This window comes from Saimiri boliviensis, chromosome 2 (assembly GCF_048565385.1).
Source record: "Saimiri boliviensis isolate mSaiBol1 chromosome 2, mSaiBol1.pri, whole genome shotgun sequence".
Taxonomy (NCBI): Eukaryota; Metazoa; Chordata; class Mammalia; order Primates; family Cebidae; genus Saimiri; species Saimiri boliviensis.
The window spans coordinates 57,794,774-57,814,552 of record NC_133450.1 but is presented as its reverse complement, the minus strand read 5'-3'; the positions used below and the strand labels follow the sequence as shown (position 1 = coordinate 57,814,552).

At 41.5% G+C, this 19,779-nt stretch overlaps 1 pseudogene; it reads left to right on the top strand.

The window, feature by feature from the left end:
• The window catches only part of LOC120363965 (non-POU domain-containing octamer-binding protein pseudogene), a 38,056-nt pseudogene that overhangs the window by 5,857 nt on the left and 12,420 nt on the right, over positions 1–19,779 (top strand).

The window sequence follows — 19,779 nt, the reverse complement described above, 5'->3', positions numbered from 1 at the left end:
AAAAAAGACTACTCTGAAGGCTCTCAGTATTTCCTGGATATGCAAAATAGAAATGAGGACGTCAAACCAGTAGCTCATACAGTTTCCTTTTTTTTGAGACAGATTCTCACTTTGTTACCCAGGCTGGAGTGCAGTGGCACAATCTCGGCCCTCTGCAACCTCCACCTCCCGGGTTCAGATGATTCTCCTGCATCAGCCTCCTGAGTATCTGGAACTACAGGTGTGCATCACCGTGCCTGGCTAATTTTTGTATTGATAGAGACAGGGTTTTACCTTGTTGGTCAGGCTGGTCTGGAACTTCTGACCTCAAATGATCCGCTCACCTTGGCCTCCTAAAGTGGGGATTACAGACGTGAGCCACGGTGATAGGCCTCTTCTTGTAGACATAGTCTCGCTCTGTCACCCAGGCTGGAGTGCAGTGGTGTGAACACAGGGCTCACTGCAGCCTCAACTTCCCAAGCTCAAGTGAGCCTCCTCCCTCAGCCCTGCAAGTAGCTGGGATTACAAGTGCATGCCATCACACCTGGCTAATTTTTGCATTTTTTGGTCGTGACAGGGTTTCGCCATGTTGCCCAGGCTGATCTCAAACTCCTGAGCTCAATAAATTTACTAGCTTCAGCCTCCCAAAGCACTGGGATTACAGGTCTAGGCCATTAGGCCATTGTGCCCAACTGCTCATTCAGTTTCTATTAAGGATCAAATTACAAAGGCTAGAAAATTAGGATTTGCAGGAAGGAAATTACCAGATAATCAAGAAAATATTCAAGCCTTTTTTTTTTTCTTTCTTTTTGAGACGAAGTTTTTCTCTTGTTTTCCAGGCTGGAGTGCAATGGCATGATCTCAGTTCACTGCAACCTCTGCCTCCAGGGTTCAAAGTTCACTGCAACCTCCACCTCCGGGGTTGAAGCAATTCTTCTGCCTCAGCCTCCTAAGTAGCTGGGATTACAGGTGCCCACCACCACACCCAGCTAATTTTTGTATTTTTAGTGGAGGTGGGGTTTTGCTGTGTTGACCAGGCTTATCTTGAACTCCTGACCTTGTGATTTGCCCGCCTTGGCCTCCCAAAGTGCTGGGATTACAGATGTGAGCCACTGCGCCTGGCCATGCTCAAGAAAATATTCAGGCCGGGTGCGATGGCTCAAGCCTGTAATCCCAGCACTTTGGGAGGCCAAGGCGGGTGGATCACAAGGTCGAGAGATCGAGACCAACCTGGTCAACATGGTGAAACCCCGTCTCTACTAAAAAAAAAAAAATACAAAAAAATAGCTGGGCATGGTGGCGCGTGCCTGTAATCCCAGCTACTCAGGAGGCTGAGGCAGGAGAATTGCCTGAACCCAGGAGGCGGAGGTTGTGGTGAGCCGAGATCGTGCCATTGCACTCCAGCCTGGGTAACAAGAGCGAAACTCCGTCTTGGAAAAAAAAAAAGATATAAAATAAAAAATAAAAAAAATATTCAAATACTTAAAATAATAGTAGGCAACTAGAAACTTAGAGGAGATTCTCTGTATCCTTTATTATAAACACCTCTTCACTGAGCAAAATTGAACATGTTGCTGAGCAGTAGCCACAGAGCTTTTGTAGGTTCTATCAAATAAATACAAATAATTATACTTTTCTCTCAATCACATTTGTTGTGTATTAAAAATGGCCAGAATATGTAAAAAGAACAATACGTCATGAGCAAGTGGGCTTATCTCAGGAATGCACTGTTGGTTTAACATTAGAAAATCAATGTAATTCACCAAATTTGCTAAAACATATGTATAATCATAAATCATTTAACAACAGAGACCGGTTATGAGAAATGTATTGTTAGGTCATTTCATTGTTATGTGAATATCATGGAATGTACCATAGCTACACAAACCTAGATGTTATAGCCTGTTGTACCTTCTACAAACCTGTACAGCATGTAATGAATACTGTAGGCAGTTGTAACACAATGGTAAGTATTTGTGTATCTAAACATAGAAAAGGTACAGTAAAAATATAACATTGTAATCATATGGTACGTGCAGTCTGTCATTGATGGAAACATTATGTGGTATGTGACTGTATTTCAGAATGTTGAGAGGGTGGGTTTTAAATGTTCTCTAACACAAAGAAATAAATACGTGATGATGAATATGTTAATTAGCCCAGTTTAGTCATTCCACAATGAGTACCTTGTACCCCATAAGTATATACAATTATTATTTGTCAATTAAAAATAAAATTTTAAGAAAATAGATTAGTAGACTTGTGAGATGAAGGGCCTTAAAAATCTTGAGATTTGATACACCGAAAAATAGAAAATCATTAAAAATTTCTAAGAAGGCTGGGTGTGGTGGCATACCCCTGTAATCTCAGCACTTTGGGAGGTCAGAATGGGCGGATCATGAAGTCAGGAAATGGAGACTATACTGGCTAACACAGTGAAACCCTGTCTCTACTAAAAATACAAAAGAAATTAGCTGGGCGTGGTGGCATGTGCCTGTAGTCCCAGCTAGTTGGGAGGCTGAGGCAGGAGAATTGCTTGATCCTGGGAGGCAGAGGTTGCAGTGAGCCAAGATCACACCACTGCACTCCAGCCTGGGCCACAGAACAAGACTCTGTCTCAAAAAAAAAAAAAAAAAATTATAAGGAGAGGGAGTGATACAAAAGTAAGGTTTAAAGCCGGGCGCGGTGGCTCAAGCCTGTAATCCCAGCACTTTGGGAGGCCGAGGCGGGTGGATCACGAGGTCGAGAGATCGAGACCATCCTGGTCAACATGGTGAAACCCTGTCTCTACTAAAAATACAAAAAATTAGCTGGGAATGGTGGCGCGTGCCTGTAATCCGAGCTACTCAGGAGGCTGAGGCAGGAGAATTGCCTGAACCCAGGAGGCAGAGGTTGCAGTGAGCCGAGATCGCACCATTGCACTCCAGCTTGGGTAACTGAAGAGCGAAACTTCATCTCAAAAAAAAAAAAAAAAAAAAAAGTAAGTGAGGTTTAAGGAAGATTAGCTTAGGTGAACAAGGTATTTTATAGCAGGGAGAAGCTGATATTGAGGAGCTGATTATGAGTTTGTAGTAGTGTACAAAGTATGAGATGATGACTGTGGCTATGAGATAGTTGAATTGGGAATGAAGGGAAAATAGGTTTCAAAAGACAAAGTGGTGGGACTGAATACCTGACTAGATAGAAAAAGTGAGGTTTCATTCATAAGCTGTCAGCTTTGGCGACTTTTCTTTCCCCATATATTTAATCAAATGTAAGTAGGAAATTTTAAAGAATTGATTTTGCCCAGTAGAGAAGCTCTCGTTTCTTCATTTCCTTCCCACCTACATATGTAGTTTGAGAAAACTCTACTATCCTTTAGGCAGCTGATTAGCACCTTCCTTTAATCATTTTCCAAGTAACATAGTATTGCCACACATTCTGAAATAGCTGTTTACATGTTAAAAGATGTTCCACCTCACTAGTAATTAAATAAGTGCAAATTAAAACAACCAGTTTTTGTTTTTTGTTTTTTTTTTTTCAGATGGGATCTCACTCTGGTTGCCCAGGCTAGAGTGCAATGGTATGATCATGGCTCGCTGCAGCCTTGACTTCCCAGGCTGAGGTGATCTCCCACTTCAGCCTCCCAAGTAGCTGGGACTATAGGCATACACCACCACACCCAGCTGCTTTTTTATTTGTTTTTTTTTATAGGAATGGGGTTCACCAGTTGCTCAGGCTGGTCTCAAACCTCTGGACTTGGGCTGGTCTCAAACCCCTGGACTCAGGTAGTCTACCTGCCTTGGCCTTCCAAAGTGCTGGGATTACAGGTATGAACCACTGTACCCGACCCAAGTTCGTTTTTATAATGTTACTCACTTTGAGAGGGTTTGATGAGACTTTTTTTTTTTTTTTTTGAGAGGGAGTCTCACATCCAGGCTTGAGTACAGTGGTACCATCTTGGCTCACTGCAACCTCTAGCTCCTGGGTTCAAGCAATTCTTCTGCCTCAGCATCCTGAGTAACTGGGATTACAGGCGTACACCACCACACTTGGCTAATGTTTGTATTTTAGTAGAGACAGGGTTTCAACATGTTGTCCAGGCTGGTCTCAAGCTCCTGACCTCAAGTGATCCGCCTGCCTTAGCCTCTCAAAGTGTTGAGATTACAAGCATGAGCCACCATACCCGGCCAGAAACTCGTGTTCTTTTTTATTTCTGTTACACTGATATCCTTCAAGAAATGTACAAATATGTAGAAAAATACTTAAAAATGTTGAAGTACTACTAAGAATTTATAGTAAGGAAATAATCAGATGCAAAGAGATGATGTCAAAATGTTGCAGTATTCTCAGTTTTTCACAATTATTACTATATTTAACTGTCTCAGGGTAGCAGTGAATGGTTAAATAGAGACTACATGCCTTCAAAAGTAAAGTTTCCACAAATTTTAATTTTAATGACACAGTAAATGCTTATGATATGCAGTCGGTTCTCCGTATCCACAGATTTTACATTTGTAGATTGATCCAGCAGAGAATTGAAATATTTCAGAAAATAAGAATAATATAATTTTTTAATACATCATAACAACTTTTTTTTTTTTTTTTGAGACAGAGTCTCGCTCTCACCAGGTGCCAGGCTGGAATGCAGTGGCATAATCTCAGCTCACTGCAACCTCCGCCTCCGGGTTCAAGCAATTCTCCTGCCTCAGACTCCCAGGTAGCTGGGACTACAGGCACATGCCACCGCACCCAGCTCATTTTTTTGTGTGTTTTTAGTAGAGACGGGGTTTCACCATGTTGGCCAAGATGGTCTCGGTCTCTTGACCTTGTGATCCGCCCACCTCGGCCTCCCAAAGCGCTGGGATTACAGGCTTGAGCCACTGCACCCGGCCTAACTTTTTTTTTAAGACAGAGTTTTGCTCTTGTTGCCCAGGCTGGAGTGCAGTGGTGGCACGATCTCGACTCACTGCAACCTCTACCTCCTGGGTTCAAGCGACTCTCCTGCCTCAGCCTCCTGAGTAGCTGTGACTACAGGCACCTGCCACCACGCGTGGCTAGTTTTTGTATTTTTAGTAGAGACGGGGTTTCACCATGTTGATCAGTCTGTTCTCAAACTCCTGACCTCAGATGATCCACTCGCCTCAGCCTCCCAAAGTGCTGGAATTACAGGTGTGAGCCACTGTACCTGGCTGCAAGTCTGCTACTCTTGAATTGACATTGCTATTTATGTATCTAAAATGGCAAGAGTATAGATGGTGCCACTATTCTCTCATCAGGTTCCTTTTCACTAAGGTTAGTGGAACTGCACAACCATTGATAGATAGCTCAGATTCATCAGTCCCAAAAGAAACCCAGATGACTATGGTGTTCATAATAAACAATTTTCTTTAGTATTTTGATTCTATGCTAATCTTAATCCCTAAGGTAATAGATGAGATACCCAAGTTCAGAGAGGCATAGAAGTCATTTGAGAGAGAGCAGTCGGGCCCAAGTGATTTTCTTATGCCGATGCAGCCCATCATGCTGATTCCTCAAAAATAACAGCAGCAGCATTCCCGCAGCTTGTTTCCGCAGCATTATCATGCTGCAGAGACCAGCTCAACTATACAAAACTACTACCAGCATTGGCCGACACCAGAGGGATTCCAGAGACCAAGCTACCAGGAGCATGCAGAAAGAAAATTAAGAGATCAGGTTATTTAGCATTCACTGAAGAGCAATGGGAAAATCTCAGCTTGTGTTGTCACACCAGAATGCACATGATATCGATTCTGATAATGCAACACTTAGATCGGAATGCAAGAGGAGAAGTAAATGTCTGACATTGTTGACTGAGGATAGTTCATGAGGAGAGAAATAAATAAATAAAAAGTAAATATGTTACATTTACTCCAAGTGCTTCTTAAACATTCTCCTGTTCTTCCCTAACCCCATGATCTCTCCCGCCTAATTAGCCCTAAATTTGGTTTTAAAGAGTTTTTCATGTAGTGCTTTAACCATGTCCCCAATTCTTTTGAGTCCTGAACCCTTTGACTCATCAGTATTATTTATTCAACTAATATTCTTTGAGAATATCCTGTTTGCCAGGCTCTGGAAAAAAAAACAATCAAGGCCCAACAAGGGCCAATTATGTGATCCCGACTATATCCTTGTCCTTGCTTTTTCCTTCCTGTTCCATTTCCCTCTCTTTTATTAAGAATGAAGCTTACGGCCGGGCGCGGTGGCTCAAGCCTGTAATCCCAGCACTTTGGGAGGCCGAGGCAGGTGGATCACGAGGTCAAGAGATCGAGACCATCCTGGTCAACACGGTGAAACCCCGTCTCTACTAAAAATACAGAAAATTAGCTGGGCATGGTGGCTCGTGCCTATAATCCGAGCTACTCAGGAGGCTGAGGCAGGAGAATTGCCTGAGCCCAGGAGGCGGAGGTTGCCGTGAGCCGAGATCGCGCCATTGCACTCCAGCCTGGGTAACAAGAGTGAAACTCCGTCTCAAAAAAAAAAAAAAAAAAAAAGAATGAAGCTTACCTTTTTCTTTCCTTCTCCTACATTTACCCCTTACACTTTTGCTTATTCTTCTATTCCCTTATTTTTAGAATTAGTTCTCAGGGCCAGGCGCATTGGCTCATGCCTGTAATCCAAGCACTTTGGAGGCCAAGGCGGGCGGATCACCTGAGGTCGGGAATTCAAGATCAGCCTGACCAACATGGTGAAACCCCATCTTAAAAAAAAAAAAAAAAAAAAAAAAAAAAGTTCTCATTTTTCTTCTCCAGACAGTCCCCTTATTCAAGTTCCTTCAAATTCTAACCCTTATAGGAAACCTATGCTACGAATATTATTTTGTAAAGCAAGGCTAATAATCTCTTCTTGGTCAGGTGTGGTGGCTTATACCTATAATCCCAGCACTTTGAGAGGCTGAGGCGAGATCATTTGAGCCTAGGAGTTCAAGACCAGCCTGGGCAACATAGCAAGACCCCACCTCTTTTTATTTTTTATTTTTTGAGACTGAGTTTCATTCTGTTGCCAGGCTGGAGTGCAGTGGCACAATCTCAGCTCACTGCAACAACCTCCTCCTGGGTTCCAGTGATTCCCTGCCTCAGCCTCCCAAGTAGTTGGGACTACAGGCACGTGCCACCGTGCCCTGCTAATTTTTTTTATTTTAGTAGAGATGGGGTTTCACCATGTTAGCCAGAATGGGCTTGATCTCCTGACCTCATGATCCACCCAACTCAGCCTCCCAAAGTGCTAGGATTACAGGTGTGAGCTGCTGTGCCCAGCCGACCCTATCTCTTAAAAAAAGAAACATTTCCACCCACTAACCTGAAAACAGTTTCATGAAATCCACAATATATTCAATGAAAAAAGCATTCCTTGTATGTTAATATAATTGACCCACAAGCTTCCAACAAACTATCTTAAATTTCCTTCTGATCCTTATATATCCATATCTGATTTTTACATACCAACCAAGGTTTCTTTGTTTAAAATGTAGGCACATTTTTAGGTATTCACGCAGAATGCTTTATTATAGTTAAGGTAAAAGGAATCAAACATTTATTTCTTTGTAGCCACTTAATAGTATATCCTGTGCCACTAATATTAATAAATGACTACTGTTTTTAAGCATGAAGTTTTAATAACATTATTTGAAAAATGCATTCTGCGAAAAGATTACCGATTAAATATTTTGATGGTAAGTCTCTGACATGTAGGACTCAGAAGAGCTGGTGTTAGTTTAAGTTTTTTCACCTATTGTTAACTAATATAATTTCTTTGGAGAAATCTTTCTGGGCAACTATATGTAAAATGTACTACTTAGGAGAGACAAAATGATCTATGATACTCCTTTCAACTAGAATTTTATGTATTTCTTATGCTTGTTTTGCATCATTCCGGGTCAAAAAGTTGCTAGGGTCTCAGAAATAAAATGAAAGTAGAGCAGTTATTTGCATAAGCAAAAGGTATCTTGCTGTGCCTTCTTATTGCACTCAGAATGTTAGCATATAAACCACTGACATTTTGCCTTATTTAGCAATAAAAAGATACTTCTTTGTACTTTGCTTCTTTTGATGTGTTTTTTTGTTTTTTTTTTTTTTTTTTCCTACCAGATACAGCAGTAGCCAGAACCCACAGTTCATCTTGGTGCATTCCTTTATGGTGAAGACTTTTATTGATTCATTATGTGCAAAAGGAAAAATGAGCAGAAATTACTGTATGATGTGCAGCTCAAACCAGACAGCACCTTTAGGTAGGCACTGAGGTATGCAAATCTGATGACTTTATGTGTGTTTTTTCTTTCATGTCATAAGTATGCAAATTTTGGACTAACCTATTCAATGTTTTCTGAAAGCAAAAGGCCAACCTGTGGCATGGTTATTACCAAATACTGCATTTAGGGAGAGTAAACAAATAGTATCTCAGGAGAATAGGTCACTTAATGTCCCCCAGGATATATCTGGAAACTCTTTTGTTTTGTTTTTGAAACTGGGTCTTGCTCTATGCCCCAGGCTGGAGTGCAGTGGTGCGATCTTGTTTCCCTTCAACCTCTGCCTCCCAGGTCAAGCGATTCTTGTGCCTCACCCTCCTAAGTAGCTGGGACTTCAGGCACCCACCACCACACCTGGCTAATCTTTTTGTATTTTTAGTAGAGACAAGGTTTCACTATGTTGGCCAGGCTGGTCTTGAACGCCTGACCTCAAGTGACCTGTCCTCCTCGGCCTCCCAAAGTGCTGGGATTACAGGCCAGAACCACCGTGCCTGGCCTAGAAACTGTTTTTCACAATTTTTTTTCCTAGTCAAGTAAGGCAATGAGATGTTTTTCACATCTAGAAACTATTTAATTAGAGGTGACTCTGAAGGTTCAGAGACTAAACAGAGGTGACTGAATATGGAGGAACTGACTCATACTCTGTACACTGAACAGAGATTGATAAACCATATACTGAGAAATATAATTTCCAGGGAAGCTGAAATGTTCTCCCCATAAAAGCAACTATTTGAGCTGGAAATGGTGGTATGTACCTGCAGTCCCAGCTACTTGGGAGGCTGAGGTGGAAGGATTGCTTAAGACCAGGAGTTCAGGACTGCAGCACACTATGATTGGGTCTGTGGATAGCCACTGCACTCCAGCCTGGACCACATGAGACCCAGTCACTTAGAAAAACATCTGGCTGGGTACAGTGGCTGCCTATAATCCCAGCACGTGGGAGGCCAAGACAGGTGGATCTCTTCAGGCCAGGAGCTCGAGACCAGCCTGACCAACATGATAAAACCTCATCTGTACTAAAAATATAAAAATTAGCTGGGTGATGGTGCACATCTGTAATCCCAGCTACTCAGGAGGCTGAGGCATGAGAATCGCTTGAACCCAGGAGGTAGGGGAGGCAGTGAGTTGAGATCACACCAGCCTGGGTGACAGAGCAAGACTCTTGTCTTAAAAAAAAAAAAAAAAAATCTACTTAAGAGGTCAGATAGGCCGGGCGCGGTGGCTCACGCCTATAATCCCAGCACTTTGGGAGGCCGAGGCGGGTGGATCACGAGGTCAAGAGATCGAGACCATCCTGGTCAACATGGTGAAACCCCGTCTCTACTAAAAAAAAATAATAATAATAATACAAAAAATTAGCTGGGCATGGTGGTGCGTGCCTGTAATCCCAGCTACTCAGGAGGTTGAGGCAGGAGAATTGCTTGAACCCAGGAGGCGGAGGTTGCGGTGAGCCGAGATCGCGCCATTGCACTCCAGCCTGGGCAACAAGAGCGAAACTCCGTCTCAAAAAAAAAAAAAAAAAAGAGGTCAGATAGTGATCAGATATTATTGGGTGAGTGGGGATGGACAGAGAAGACAGAGATAGATAATCTTGAGAAATTACTCATTCAGGCTATAATTTGACCCAGTTTGAAGCATCCCAGTCCATATTAGAGAACAACTCTAATGACAGAAAGTCTTCTATCTTTGTTCAGACTGGATAGATTGTCTAGTCTGTTGCTTTAGACATGTATCTCCCTACACACTTACATTTTGGGTTATTACATAGAGTGGGCAACCCCTCTGGATAAATAATCTTGTGCTTATATTACTGATTTTAGATAATATCATTATCAGCCAGACACGGTGGCTGACGCCTGTAATCCCAGTGCTTTGGGAGGCCGAGGCAGGTAGATCACGAGGTCAGGAGTTCAAGACCAGCCTGACCAACATAGTGAAACTCCGTCTCTACTAAAAATACAAAAAAAAAAAGATAGAAAAATTAGCTGGGTGTGGTGGTGGGTACCTGTAATCCCAGCTACTTGGGAGGCTGAGGCAGGAAAATCTCTTGAACCGGGAGGGAGGTTGCAGTGAGCTGAGATTGTGCCATTGCACTCCAGCTCGAGCAACAATGCAAGACCCCATCTCAAAAAAAAAAAAAAAAATCGTTATCAAAGATTACCAAATTTGGAATATGTTGCCAATACAAGTACGTTGTACCTATATGTAATTTGAGATTAAACTTCTCTGATTTATTAGTTTAAGATCCTATTTCTCAGTAATACTTCTAGTTTCCATTTGAGGTAGTTAAAATTCACAGAATGAAAAGGATTTGTGCAAGAATAATAGAAGCAACACTAAAAAGTTATTAACTTTGCAAGGCTGAGGCAGGTGGATCACCTGAGGTCCGGAGTTCAAGATCAACCTAGCCAACATGGCAAGATCCCGTCTCTACTAAAATTACAAAAATTAGCCAGGTGTGGTGGCACACGCCTGTAGTCCCAACTATCCGGGAAGCTGAGGTGGGAAGATCGCTTGAACGTGGGAGGCAGAGATTGTAGTGAGCCAACATCTTGTAACTGGCACACAAGTGTGGGCAACAAAGTAAGACAACGTCTCAAAAAAAAAAAGTTAATAACTGTAACATCATTTCAAAAATACCTGATTTATAGGGCCGGGCGCGGTGGCTCAAGCCTGTAATCCCAGGACTTTGGGAGGCCGAGGCGGGTGGATCACGAGGTCGAGAGATCGAGACCATCCTGGTCAACGTGGTGAAACCCCATCTCTACTAAAAATACAAAAAATTAGCTGGGCATGGTGGCGCATGCCTGTAATCCCAGCTACTCAGGAGGCTGAGGCAGGAGAATTGCCTGAACCCAGGAGGTGGAGGTTGCGGTGAGCCGAGATCGCGCCATTGCACTCCAGCCTGGGTAACAAGAGCGACACTCTGTCTCAAAAAAAAAAAAAAAAAAAATACCTGATTTATAAAAGAGTTATGTTTGACAGATAAAAATTTAAAGATTAGGTTGTATCTTCCCTTAAAAATCTTATTTTTTAATGACTAGGTAATCAGGACAGCCCAGAGAACTATAATGAATCTGAAACCGTTATCACCATGAGGGCCTTTCCCCCTCTCTGTGACAAGGGGCATGTCTAGCTACAAGACTGTAGTGGTGACTTTGTAACCCAAGGAAGCACTGGCGTGGCAAAGAGAGTAGAGAGGATGAGGATCCTAGAGAGGTGAGGACTATAGTGCTTACAGCCCAACCCCCAAGAATGACTTCGGAGGCCTAGTCACATCTTTTATTCTCTTCCAAGGGATTGGCCCACCTGCTTCCATTTTTCTTTTCACCATCTGTTAGTTATGACCAAGGTTTCTCCTCTTCCTGACCATTATTACATAGAACATGATACAGTAAGTCTTTGGGTTACCTACATATCAGAAGAAAACTAGACTCAGGCTGTCTTAGATACTTCATGACAGAAACTAGGGTGAGAAGATAGATTAGGGGGCTAGAAATGGTGGCAGTTAAACTAAGTGGGATAAAAGCAATTTATGGGCGTATGTGAATCTTTCACACCACTCCTCTCCTGCCCTCCAGAATCTATTCTAGGTTGGTTAAGCCTGCCACCTTCCATAGCTCCAGAGCTGGTCATTCATTTGGTAGTCCACAGTCTGTGTAGCAATACATGGTACTTCTGAGGTTGGTTCTGGGGTAAGATGAGAAAGCCAGATGGTATGGAAGTTATGACGCCTTCCCAGGCAGCAACAGGAAGTAGAGGAAGGGAAAAACACAGGACCTACAAACAGCGGCAAGAAGGAGATAAGGGGCACAGGAATAGAAACGGTTGTCTAAGTAGCTGTTCCCTAAAGGCCTTTTAAATGTCAGAAACTTATATTTGTTCTAATGTAAGTCAGAGTGAATGAGTAAAAAATTATTACATGAATTTTTTCTTTTTTTTTGTTTTTGTTTTTCGCACATGAATTTTTTTCTAAGTAACCTCTGGGTGATTTTCATTGATTAAGGGGAAAAAATGAAATATAGATGAAGGAAGTAGAAGTCCAGAATGCAATTACTTATACCCAAGCAAAATTTGATGTTCAGTGTTTTAATTTTCTGGGATTTATTTCTCATTACTTCTCCCTCATGGAAATGAAATTAATTTATCATCATGTACTCTCTGACCTATCAGGAAAGGTCTTGGTTGACATCAGCCCCAGGCCCAGCATAGTCCTTTATGGGATACAGTCCAGCTTGCAGACATACTCAACATTTGGAAAATATTTTCTTCTGGTAGCAACAGCTTTGCCTGCTACATCCAAGATAACAGCGTGGCTTTATTTATTAAAGCAAAAGAATAATAAGATATAACACAGGTAGACACTTACGTTTTAGTTTATAATGATAACTGAATTTGGGATTTCAAAGACTAGCTATTTGATTTCCTTTACTACTTTGTCTGTGTTAATGAAGGAATATCAACAGAACAAAAGCATATGACTATCTTATTAAACACTTTGCTATTTTGTCAGTCACTACTGCCTTCTAACCCCTTCTTTTTTTTTGGTACCGTGCTACAATAGTATGCTGAACTTTGATAAGAGCTCTTATAAAGCTATGAGTTTACTTGACCTAGGATATTGCTGTATGGCCATAAGCAAGCCACTTAACACCTATAGGCCACTAGTTCCTCATTTGTGAATGAGTAAACTAAATGCTACCCAAACATACCTTGCTCCAATTTTCTGTGATCCTAAGTTTGACTATTTGTTTCTAAAAACATCACTTTAATGTGGGTTTTTAAAAATTAAATCATGAGTATTTATGTTCTTAAATGGTTTTACCAAAATCGGAAATATGATTTCTCATTGTTATTAGTAGACTTAATAAAACATTTGGCCAGCTGGGCACAGTGGCTCATGCCTGTAATCCCAGCACTTTGGGAGGCTGAGGCTGGAGGATCACTTGAGCCCAGGAATTCAAGACCAATCTGGGCAACATAATGAAACTCTCTTTCTCCAAAAACAATACAAAAATTAGCCAAGCAAGGGCCGGGCGCGGTGGCTCAAGCCTGTAATCCCAGCGCTTTGGGAGGCCGAGGCGGGTGGATCACAAGGTCAAGAGATCGAGACCATCCTGGTCAACATGGTGAAACCCCGTCTCTACTAAAAATACAAAAAAGTAGCTGGGTATAGTGGCATGTGCCTGTAATCCCAGCTACTCAGGAGGCTGAGGCAGGAGAATTGCCTGAACCCAGGAGGCGGAGGTTGCGGTGAGCCGAGATCGCACCATTGCACTCCAGCCTGGGCAACAAGAGCGAAACTCCATCTCAAAAAAAAAAAAAAAAAAAGGAAATCCATCTTTAGAAATATAACTATTTTAGATAATGGGAATTAATAAACTATAATCAAGGCTTTGATCAGTCAGTCTTTCACTTCTGGAAGTTAGGAATTTTACATAAACTACAAGATGTTACTTTCATTTTGTTTTTACTTTATTGAAGTATTATTTATTTATTTATATTTTTTGAGACAGAATCTCACTCTGTAGCTCAGGCTGGAGTTCAGCGGCGTGATTTCGGTTCGCTGAAACCTCTGCCTCCCGATTCAAGCAATTCTCTTGCGTCAGCCTCTTGAGTAGCTGAGATTACAGGCACCTGCCACCATGCCAGCAATTTTTTTGTATTTTTACTAGATTCGGGGTTTCACCATCTTGGCCATTCTGATCTGGAACTCCTGACCTCAGGTGATCCACCTGCCTCGGCCTCCCAAAGTGCTGGAATGAGCTACCATGCCTGGCCAAATTATATTTTTTAAAGTTTGATTTTTTAAAATTTAAGTAGAAATAAACCCACGAGTAAGAGTTCATTCATTTGCATCATAATGTATCTTCCTATTTTAGGGTTTTCTTTTTTTTTCTTTTTTGAGACAGAGTCTTAAACTGTTGCTCAGGCTAGAGTGCAGTGGCACCATCTGGGCTCACTGCAACCTCTGCCCCCAGGTTCAAATGATTCTCCTGCCTCAGTGTCCCAAGTAGCTGGGATTACAAGCATGCACCACATGCCTGGCTAATTTTTTTGTATTTTTAGTAGAGACAGGGTTTCACCATCTTGGCCAGGCTGGTCTTGAATTCCTGACCTCGTGATCCACCCACCGCAACCTCCCAAAGTGCTGGAATTACAGGTGTGAGCCACCACACCTGGCCTATTTTAGGGTTATCTTTTCAGTTCAGCAGTGCAACTCTATGGAGTAGAATTGAATGGAGACTTTTGCCAATTGCAGGAAATGGTCCTAAAAAAATACCTGTTCACTGAGAGAATAAAGGTACCTTTTAATTGAGCCAAATTTCATTTGCATTGTTTTCAAATCTGTTTTTAGTTGCCATTGTATAGAAACAGATTGAATTCTCTTAAATAGTTTAAAACATTAATAGAGATGAATTGTTATAATTGTATCCTATTCATATATTTCTCTCTTCCCTAATTTTATTGAAAATTAAAATTTTTTAATTTTCTTCCTACCAGGTACAGGTAGCAGCATTTTTGAATCTCTAGAGGTTGGTTACAAATATATTTAATTAATCTCTGAATGTTGAAAGTACATAAAAGGCCTAAGCAGTGCTCACAATACCTGTTTTTCAGGAGCTATTATGTATGCAACAGAATAGCAGTTCATGGCCGGGCGCAGTGGCTCATACCTTTAATCCCAGCACTGTGAGAGGCGGAGATGGGCAGATCACCTGAGGTTGGGAGTTCAAGACCAGCCTGACCAACACAGAGAAACCCCATCTCTGCTAAAAATACAAAATTAGTTAGGCGTGGTGGCTCGTGCCCATAATCCCAGCTACTTGGGAAGCTGAGGCAGGAGAAACACTTGAACTTAGAAGACAGAGGTTGTGTTGAGCCAAGATTATGCCATTTCACTCCAGTCTGGGCAACAAGAGTGAAACTCTGTCTCAAAAAAAAAAAAAAAGAATAGCAGTTCATGGGGGAATGATGCTGTAGGTTCAGCTTTAACAAAGATTTTCTCTTTTTCCTGTATTTAAGGAGAGAAATAACAAAAAAGGGAAAAGGAATTTTTTTTTTGTCAATGCAATAACCCTTATCATTTCACTAATAAGTCTATACTTCTGATGGCAATGCAGAGAAATATTGAGTATCTCTGATGTTAAGTGCAATCTAATGTGGAAAGACATATCTCAGTAAGATTAAGGATCTAGTCTTCCCCTTCTTTGTAGAAGGAAATTATTTTATTCCCTCCTCTTTCCCACTTCCCTCTCTCCCCCACTTACTCATATTATAGATAGAGAGGCAAATGATCAGAGTAAATTCATTGTCCAATAATAAGTTCATGGTATTTTCTCACCATTCCATATGTAGTGAACAATAATATCTTGCTCTTGCATAAGAATCACATAACTAATAGGATCAATATAATTGAACATTGAGATTTAAAAATTATGAATTCTTGAAAATCATGGTTATAAATGGATAACCAGGTAATTTTTGTTGGTTTCTTTTTAAAGAAGATAATAAAGGTATACAAAATACATATTTGCTTACATTTTTAAAGATTTTTTTACCCCTTTTCAAAGGAAAATATGCAGATAGACACTCATCCACATACTTTTCCATCTTGTGGCTTCTGTGGCCATCAGCAGCCCCGTGAAAACTCTGGCCAGGTGCAGTGCCATACCTGTAATCCCAGCACCTTGGCAGGCCAGGCCTAGGTAGGAGGATTGCTTGAGGCCAGGATTTTGATACCAGCCTAAGAAACCAGACCCTGTTTCTCCAAAAAAAAAAAAAAAAAAAAAAAAATTAGCTAGGTATGGTGGTGCACACCAGTAGTCCCAGCTGCTTGGGAGGCTGAGGACTCCTTTAGTCCAGAAGTTTAAGGCTTCATTGAGCTACAGTCGTGCCACTGCAGCCCAGCCTAGATAACAGCGAGACTTTGTCTCTTAAAAAAATAAAATCTTTAAGGCTGGGTGTGGTAGCTCACACCCGTAATCCCAGAATTTTGGGAGGCTGAGGCAGGCAGATCACCTGAGATCAGGAGTTTGAGACCAGCCTGACCAACATGGTGAAACCTTGTCTCTACTAAAATACAAAAATTAGCCAGGTGTAGTGGTGCATGCCTGTAACCCTGGCTACTTGGGATACATGTCTCTTATCCACTGTCTTTACAGGCAAGGCCTGTGGATTGAAACTTTCCCTCATTCATATCCCTGATGTTGGCTTATTCCTTTGATGGCCAGCTATATGTATGAACTTACTAACATAGCTTTTTAAAATCCCCTTAGTAGATAACGTATTTGAGAGTAAACATCGTGTCTCATTCATCATAGTGTATATCTCTGCACTGTATCTTGCCTATAGGAGGTGCCCATTAAATATTGATTAAATTGATTTGAGCTATTTTGTGGCCTCTGCATTGTTAGCATTCCAGAATTTGCCCAGAGCTATTCCTTTGGGTTTTCCTGGGACCTTCAGAGCACCTCTGTTGTCTGTCCTATTTAATTGACCCACTTGATTCTCTTTTATACTATCTGTATAGTGGTGGGGTATGGGAAGAAAAGAGTGAACAGAGTTGGGAAAGAAAAGTGGGGAATTGTTTGAGAGCTATGGTGTATCAGGAAGTTAATTTACGTATCTATTTCATATCTTTCATACATGTTTCAAAAGTTTGACATGATTAACCGACTTTCTCTTTGTGTTGAGTAATATGACAAAGCTGTGTTTACAGGCTCCAGGCCAACTTTAAATTTATTATTTTAGTTTTTTTTTTTGGCGGGGGGGTAGAGGGGTATGGAGTCTTGCTCTGTTGCCCAGGCTGGAATGCAGTGGTGTGATCTTGGCTCACTGCAGCCCCTGCCTGCCGGGTTCCAGCAGTCTCCTGCCTCAGCCTCCTGGGTAACTGGGATTACAGGCATGTGCATATTTTTGCATATTTAGTAGAGACAAGGTTTCACCATGTTGGCTAGGCTGGTCTTGAACTCCTAACAAGTGATCTCTCTGTATCTGTCTCCCAGAGTGCTAGGATTTGGGTGTGTGCCACTGTACCCAGCCTATACATATTCTTTTCTGCCTCAGTTTTCTTTTCTGTGAAATAACATCATATTGCTATCCTGTTACAAAATAATGGAAACTAACTAAGCCTTATAAGTGAATATTAAACAAATATAAGAATGTTAACTTGGAGGCCAGTCTTGGTGGCTCATGCCTGTAATCCCAGCACTTTGGGAAGCTGAGGTAGGCATATCCTACTTGGGAGGCTGAGGCAGGAGAATCACTTGAACCCAGGAGGCGGAGGTTGCAGGGAGCTGAGATCACATCACTGCATTGCAACCTGGTGACAGAGTGAGACTCCGTCAAAAAATAGATATATATTAACCTAGAAAACTATGATTAATTATTGAACTTTAAAAATGTTCTTAAGATATTAATAATAGGTTCCTGGAGTTTATTCTGCTATTCAAGTAGTAGAAAAACTAGCAAATCTGTGATCACATTTCTGACTTCCCTGCCACAATTGATGCATCAGGACCTATAAGGAACCTTCAATTAGAATATTGCTATAGTCTGTAGTCTTAAGACCCTGAAATCAGGCATGCTGATTTCTTACTTTTTATATGGCATATATGGATTCTAGACACAAGAAAGCTCCTTTTAATATATATGAAGACTTATGCTAGTATTTTTGGATTGGTACATCATTAAGGTGTTTATCACATAGAAATTAAAATGCACATAATTATATACTGAAGCAGGATATTTCCCTGCCCCCTTTGCTGGATTCATGACAGAGGTGCCTAGTTTACTCAGTGCATCCGTCTCAACTCCTCACTGAAGATAGCACACAAACAAACTAGTATGGGAACTGGAGTCAATGAGCACTGGAACCAGCTGAGTCTGGCAGGATCAAACTCTACTCAGACCAGCTGAGTCCCACCACCTCAGGAGGGAGTGTGCAGGTGAGTGGGTGCAGGAACTGACCAGACACTTTAGCCCTGGCAGGAGTGAACTCTGTGTAGGCCCCACAGCAGTGTCCAAGTGGGGGCACCTGTAACTCCTAAAGCCCCAGAGGGCCTGTTACAGTGCTCTTTTAGCTCTGCCATCCGTGGACAGCTTAAGTGTTAACAGCTCGGTGGGCCCTTTACCTTTTCTCATGTGAGGCAGCTGCCCTCCACCAGCAAGGGCAAAGGGCCAGTGTGACAGCCTTTTGTGTCCTCACTCATGGCTCCTGAGCTCCTGTCTGGCATCCAGGAAAAATGAGGTCACACGAATGAATTGAAAGATGGTAAATGCAGGAGATTTTATTGCCAATCAAAATGGCTTTCAGCAAGAAGGGGAGCTGAAAATGGGACAGGGTGGGTGGGGTGATCTTCCTCTAAAGTCCAGTTGGATTCTTCTCTGAAGTTACACTGTCAAACTGTGCCTCTGAAGTCAAGCTGCTTCTCTCAGATATCCAGCGATAGTCCCATCTAACAGCTGAGTTTGGGGTTTTTATAGGCACAGAATGGGGCAGGGTGGGGCTATGGGTAGTTTAGGAAAAGGCAACATTCAAGCAGGAAAACAGGGATATTAAGTTCTGACTTTGGGCCAGGCATGGTGGCTCACAGCTGTAATCCCAGCACTTTGAGAGGCCAAGGCAGGTAGATCAGGAGGTTTGGAGATTGAGACCATTCTGGCCAACATGGTGAAACCCCGCCTGTACTAAAAATGCAAAAATTAGCTGGGCGTGGTAGTGGGTGCCTGAAATCCCAGCTACTTAGGAGGCTGAGGCAGGTGAATTGGTTGAACCTGGGAGGCAGAGGTTGCAGTGAGCTGAGATCATGCCACTGCACTCCAGCCTAGTGACAGAAAAAGATTCCATCTCAAAACAACAATAATAATAATAATAAAATAAGTTCTCACTTTGGGCCACAGTTTTAAACTCTGTGCTTGTTATAATAAGGAAAATAATCCAGAGATATATAAAGAAAAGGTGTGTTAATCTCTCTAGTTTCCCCTTTCATTCCCTCTCCATGAGATTCCCACCCCATGAGTGGTGTGACCATATCATATTTTTGCATATTCATCAAAATACACCTTTTGAAATATATGGTCTCAAGTTTTTATGATTATTTCTGTGTTTTTTCAAGTTCCAAAATCAGTAAATTAATTTCCTAAATCCATAGATCTGTAAATTTGTATAACGAAGAAATCATGTGGCACCATGTAGTTAGTCCTGTTCATTGTAATAAAAATCTGTTGTGTTCAATTACTACTTAGTGATAATATCTTGAAATTCCAGAGAATAGAAGCATTCTGCAGTTTTCATTTTGCTTACAAACTTTTTTCTTCTAGACTAATACATTTATCACCCTGAGTTGAATAAGTACCATTGAACTATGGTGTATACCCACAAAAGGATATTGACAAAGAAGCTGTTAAACAAATTCATTTACATAAGATTGTCTAGCACTTAAATAGTCCCATTTAATTGTAATGTTTTGTTGAGTATATTATAAGATAATGGAAAAGAAACATAACCCCAATTTTTGTTTTGTTTTGTTTTGAAACAGAGTCTCGCTCTG